Source organism: Sciurus carolinensis, chromosome 3, assembly GCF_902686445.1.
Source record: "Sciurus carolinensis chromosome 3, mSciCar1.2, whole genome shotgun sequence".
Classification (NCBI taxonomy): Eukaryota; Metazoa; Chordata; class Mammalia; order Rodentia; family Sciuridae; genus Sciurus; species Sciurus carolinensis.
In genome coordinates this window covers 29,729,482-29,735,406 of record NC_062215.1, presented here as the reverse complement: position 1 = coordinate 29,735,406, position 5,925 = coordinate 29,729,482, and the positions used below count along the sequence as shown (strand labels likewise).

Genomic DNA, 5,925 nt, shown 5'->3' with positions numbered 1-5,925 from the left:
TTGTTACTGCAATCAAGCAAATTAACTTCAGTCTAGACAACCCCATTGCCACAGGCTTCACCTACTTAACATAATACTTTCATTATTAAATATTATTCACTAAGTCCTTCGTTCCTTCCTGGAGGTCAGAATTTCCATTTGGTATGGTTTGTACTCAGCCTAATGACTCTCTTATCATTTCTTTTTCTTCTTCTTTTTTTTTTGGCAGTGCTGGGGATTGAACCCAGGGCCTTATTGCTTTTGAGGCAAGCACTCTACCAACTGAGCTACATCCCCAGCCCATCATTTCTTATACTATAGTGCTACTGCAATAAACTATTTTTCCTTAAACTGTCTGTATTTTATTCTCATTTTTGAAGGACATTTTATTGGACACAGAATTCTTGGTTGTGGTTGCTTTCATTCGTATTGCTACAGACAATTTTGATTTTTACCTAGTCCTGTGCTCCTGGAGAATAACAGTTAAAGAAGTCTCCCTACTCTTTTATAAAGAACCCTTCCCTGCATGACCTCTAGAAGGCTCCTGGATGCTTCCCTCACCCCATGATTTTTACCTTTGACTTAAAGACCAGACATAGGTCATCCACATTCACATTCTTGCTTCCTAAATGACTAACTGAACTGCTGTCCCACTGACCAGTAGGGACACAAGGCTTGTTAGCCAGTCTTGAATATGAGTATCTTCTTTCCCTAGGTCCTTGAACTTTGGTTTCCCTTTATCCTGTGCTGGCCTACAGTCCCTTTTAAGATCTACTGGAAAATAGGTTGGACACAGGGTGAAATATTCTCCAGTCGTCTGTCCAGCTGTAACACTTTTTCCCCCACTTCCCTACATCTAGTTCTTTCTGGCTTTATTTATTCCTTTCTGCAAAAGAAAAATCCATTTGCCTAATCCTTGAGATGCTTGAAGATCTTATGCTCAGCGTGCTCTCTATTCCAATAGTCCCTCCCTCCTCACAATAATCCTTTTGAGTAATATGTCCCTTACTAGGTCTAGACTCATTTTTTTAAAAAAATTCTATACTGTGTAACAACCCTGAAATTTAGTGGCTTAACAATATTTTAATATACAGGTTGAGCATCCCTAATCCCCAAATCTGAAGTCCTAAATGCTCCAACATCCAAACGGTTTGAGTGCCAACATAACATTACAAATGGAGAATTTTATACCTGACCTCATTCGTCACAATCAAAACATAAGTATGCTAACTCTATTGTGTAAAATTACCTTCAAGCTATATGTATGGTATATATATATGAAACATAAATGAGTTTGATATTTAGACTGTGTCCTTCCTATCTCCCCCAATATCTCATATATATGCAAATATTCCAAAATCTGAAAAGTCAGAAATCAGAAATATTTTTTGGTCCCAAGCATTTCAGATAAAGAATACTCAACCTGTATATCATTGAAACCAAAGATCCGCTGCAATTATCTGGGTGATTCTGCTGCTTCATGTGCAAATCAAACTGCAGGACTCTGGGCATATAAAGGGTTAAAAATTTGAGATAACTCATTTATGTGGTTGGCAGTTGGTGCTGGCTTTTTGGACTAGGGACTGAAGTGCCACACATGACATCCATCAGTGCGGGCTTCTTACAGCATGGCAGCTGAGTTTGGAAGGGGAGCAAATATTCCAGGGAAGAAGCAGCCAGACCTGCCAATTTTCTTGATGGCTTGGCCCAGAATTAGCACAGCATTGCTTCAACCACCTTCTAAGGCTCAAGTGGGCACCGACTCAAGGTGCATTCAAGAAATTGAATTCAACTCTTTCTTTCCTTGAAGAGAATGATGATGAAGGAGTGGACTCTCTCTCATGTCAGTTTGCTCTCTTGAACAATGTGTGCTTCCTTTCTCTTCTCACTACTATAGGCTCACTGGAATAGGGGCCATCGTCCCTGGAGAGACATTCTGCCAGAGACTCAATAAGGATTTCTGTAGACCTACCACTACACTACACCTCTTCCCTGGTCATTGGAGCTGTTTCGTCCAGTGTATTAACAGTAGAACTTTGGAGTTACTAATTAGTAAGAATAATTGACCTGATTAGGGGAAGAGAGGCTTGATGCCTTATAGTAGCAGTGAGGTGAAGTATGATTGGAACTTAAATTTATGTGGCTGCCCTATGATGCTTCAATGTCTGCTGACAACCAGACACAGGAAGTTGAGGTAAACATAGCCTGACAAGTTCACAGAAGCAGAGATTCAGACCCATCAGGAGTAAAAATAGCAATACTGCCTTAGGAATCACCATGGTTCATCCTAGGCACCCCTTCACTTTTAGAAACTGTAACCAGCCATCACCTAAAAGAATAAGTCACAGGACAGAAACAGCCTCACCGGGGGCAGGTGTGGACCTGAGTAGTGCCAGGTATTGTCTGGAGCAGAAGCTGTGGTGCCGTGGTCAAGTTGTACCAGTGCTACCATGAGAGTGCACACTCATCCAGCCCCCAAATGCCAGCCTTTCAATGACTTCTCCTGAGGGTTTTATTCTGGTCATCAGGTTCTGCTTTGTGGATTCACATGGCACTCTAGAGAGGAATGGAATTAATCTCCTCTGCCCAATAACTGGCAGGAATTGGTGCATGAACATTCCAATTCCCTCACACCTTGGGTGGGGTAACTCTAAGGTGTGTATTTAATACCACATCCCAGGTTTCATTGGTTGGATGAAGCTCCAGTTGCCAGCAATAGTTTCTTCCAAAATGTCTTATTTTTTTAATTGCTTTCTAACTTCCATCCTTCTTATTTTATTCTCTCTTTCTCTGCCAGTCCTTCCTGAGATCGCCTCCCGAGTCAACTATTTCCATACCTAAAACCTAGTCTCAGAGTCTGCTTCTATGGAAAACCCAAACTAGGTCAACTTCTTAATTTCCTATCTTGGGGAGCTTCAGGATTTTATAGATTTCTTGATGGAAAATCCTCTTGTACATTAGGATCAGATCTGTTCCTCCTCCTTGCTTGAGGGGATCTTGGCATCTCGAGTCTCACATTTTGTCTCATCAGTGCAGTCAAACTGCCAAAACACTCTCCTAGTTTTCCTGCCAATAACCACTCTCCCACCCCCAACCCTTTCCTGTTCCTCATCCACATCAGCAAATGGATCCAGCAGAAAAGCAGCTGCCCCAGGTCACCTCTTTTCTCTGTAGTCTCTCATTCTCAGGGATCTTATGCCCTCTAATCCTGATGACCTCAACAGCTATCCAGTGCCTTTACAGATGTTCTCATTTTATCTGAAGATTTTCACTCATTCTTTTTTTTTTTTTTTTTTGCGGTGCTGGGGATCGAACCCAAGGCCTTATGCTTGAGACCCAAGGCCTTATGCTTGAGAGGCAAGCACTCTACCAACTGAGCTATATCCCCAGCCCTTCACTCATTCTTAATTGGAGCATTATTCTATCATGAGCTACTTCATCATAGCAGGAAATCCATTCTTCAAGTAATTACATTTTTAAATTCTGGAAATTCTATGTAGTTTCTTTTCAAATCAGCTTGTTAATTATTTGTAGTTTGCTGTTTCCTACAGATTTTTCAAGCTGGTTTTTACTGTTTTTAAAAAATGGTTTTTTTAGTTGTAGATGGATACCTTTATTTGAATAAAGGTACCTACATTACCTTTATTTGACTGATTTATTTTTATGTGGTGCTGAGGATTGAATCCAGTGATTCACATGTGCTAGGCAAGTGCTCTACCACTGAGCTACAAACCCAGTCCCAGGGTTGTCAATTTGCTTTGAACATGTAAAGCAAGACAATTTAATACAAAGCTAGCATCTTAATTCTTTGGAAACATGTTTCAGCATAGATTATTCTTACGCATGGTGCTTTGTTTCCTTGTATACTTAATGATTTCTTTTTCAGTAGGATGAACTTAATTTCCTTGGAAAATTATCTGTTCTTGTGGGCATTCTTTGAAATCTTGGTTTTGGGTGTCTTCTTCTGGAAGAGTTTTGCTTTTGTTTTAGCAAAACATTACCAATCTGGATAGCTCCTTATCAAGTTCATGGTGTGAAGTTTTTTGGACCACCTGAGTAAAGTGAGTTATCTCCACAAGAGATAACTGTATTTACAATTTTCTGAGAACAGTGTCCTCTGCTAGGCACCAAGGCACTTTCTCATCAAGAGAGTGGCCCTAAATGGGAAAGGTTCTCCCTTTGTTTAGACTTGGGTTTTGTCTTCAGCTATCCTCCCTGTCCCAGCCTCTGTCCCTACCCTACATTACATCTTGAAAATGATGAACATATTCTTCAGATGTGACAAGTTTCCAGAGTAAAAGCAGTCTATAGAATTTTACATATAATTTTTTAACTTTCACATGTAATTTGGTGTGTTAAATTATTTACTTTTTTGTTGTCAGTTTTGATATACTTCTCTACTTAAGGAACCCCGCCCCCAACAAAAGAAAAAACTCCTCCAAATGACTGCTAGAACTGAAAGACAAATTCAGTGAAGTTGCGGGATACAAGATTGACACATGAAAATCAATAGTTCTCTTATGCTCCAATAATGAATCCACAGAGAAAGAAATCAAGAAAACTATTCCATGCACAACAGTCTAAAAAATAAAATACTTCAGAATAAATCTAAATAAGGAGGTGAAAGACCTTTATAATGAAATGTATGAAACACTGATGAAAGAAATTGAAGAGAACCTTGCTAAGTGGAAAGACCTACCAAATTCATTGGCGTAGGCACTGACTTCCTTATTAAGACTCCTAAAGTTCAAGAAATGAAACCCCAAACCACCAAGTAGGATAGCACTAAATTAGAAAGCTTCTGCACAGCAGAGGAAGCAATTAAGAGTGAAAAGAGAAAGCCTAGTCAATGGGAGAAAATCTTTGCCAGCTCCTCTTCCAACAGGGTAAAAATAACCAGAATATATAATAAAATCAAAAAACTTAAGACTAAAAAACCTGATAACCCACTCAATAGATGGGTGAAAAGTCTACAGAGGTATTTCTTAAAAGAGGAAACACAAATGGCCAGCAAATACATGAGAAATTGTTCAACATTCTTAGCAATTGGAAATGCAAGTCAACACCACACTGAGATTTCCTCTTACTCCAGTCAGAATGGCACTCAATAAAAATACAAATAATAATAATTGCTGGCAAGGATATGTGGGAAAAGGTACATTTGTGCATTGTTGTTAGGAGCAAAAATTATTATAACCACACTGGAAGGCAGAACAGAGATATCTCAAAAGACTAGAAATAGAACCACCATATGATCCAGCTTTCCCACTCCTTGGTATTTATCCAGCATAACTAAAATCAGAATACTAGAGGGATACATGCATATAAATGTTTATACCAGCATAATCCACAATAATCAAATTATAGAACCAACATAGGTGCCCATCAATAGATGATTGTATGAAGAAAATGTGGCATACACAATGGAATTCTACTCAACCATAAAGAAGAATGAAATTATGTCAAGTTAGACTCAGAAAATCAAGGATCAAATGTTTTCTCTCATGGGAAAGCTAGAGAGAAACAAATAAAAGAAGGAGATCTCATGAAAATAACGGGAGAATGGCAGAATAGAATCAGGGGACCAAGGATGAGGTAGGAGGGGAAACAAAGGGAAGGACTAGGTAGTAAAGTAGACCAGATTGTGCTATGTACATGTATGCATATATCACAATACATTCCAATTTTACATAGGAGTGTAATGCACCAATGTAAAAAATAAATAAATAGAAGACCAATAAAATAGAGGAAAGGGATTGGAAGGAGGAAGGAAGAAATGGAAGAGAATAGTACTAGCATTTGGAATGAAGAAAACAATGTTATATGTTTTCATAAATATGTTAAAGTGAACCCCAGTATTTTGTATAACTATAATACACTAAAATATTATTAAAAATGAATAAAATAATTTTTCAAAACTATAATTTGTTCAGCATTTAAGCCTTT

General features: G+C 38.5%; 1 non-coding gene across 1 annotated transcript; it reads right to left on the bottom strand.

The window, feature by feature from the left end:
* Positions 1–202: 202 nt before the first annotated feature.
* On the bottom strand, positions 203–276 carry Trnal-caa (transfer RNA leucine (anticodon CAA)). The gene has a single exon. It is a non-coding gene; the product is annotated as a tRNA-Leu (tRNA).
* Positions 277–5,925: the final 5,649 nt, after the last annotated feature.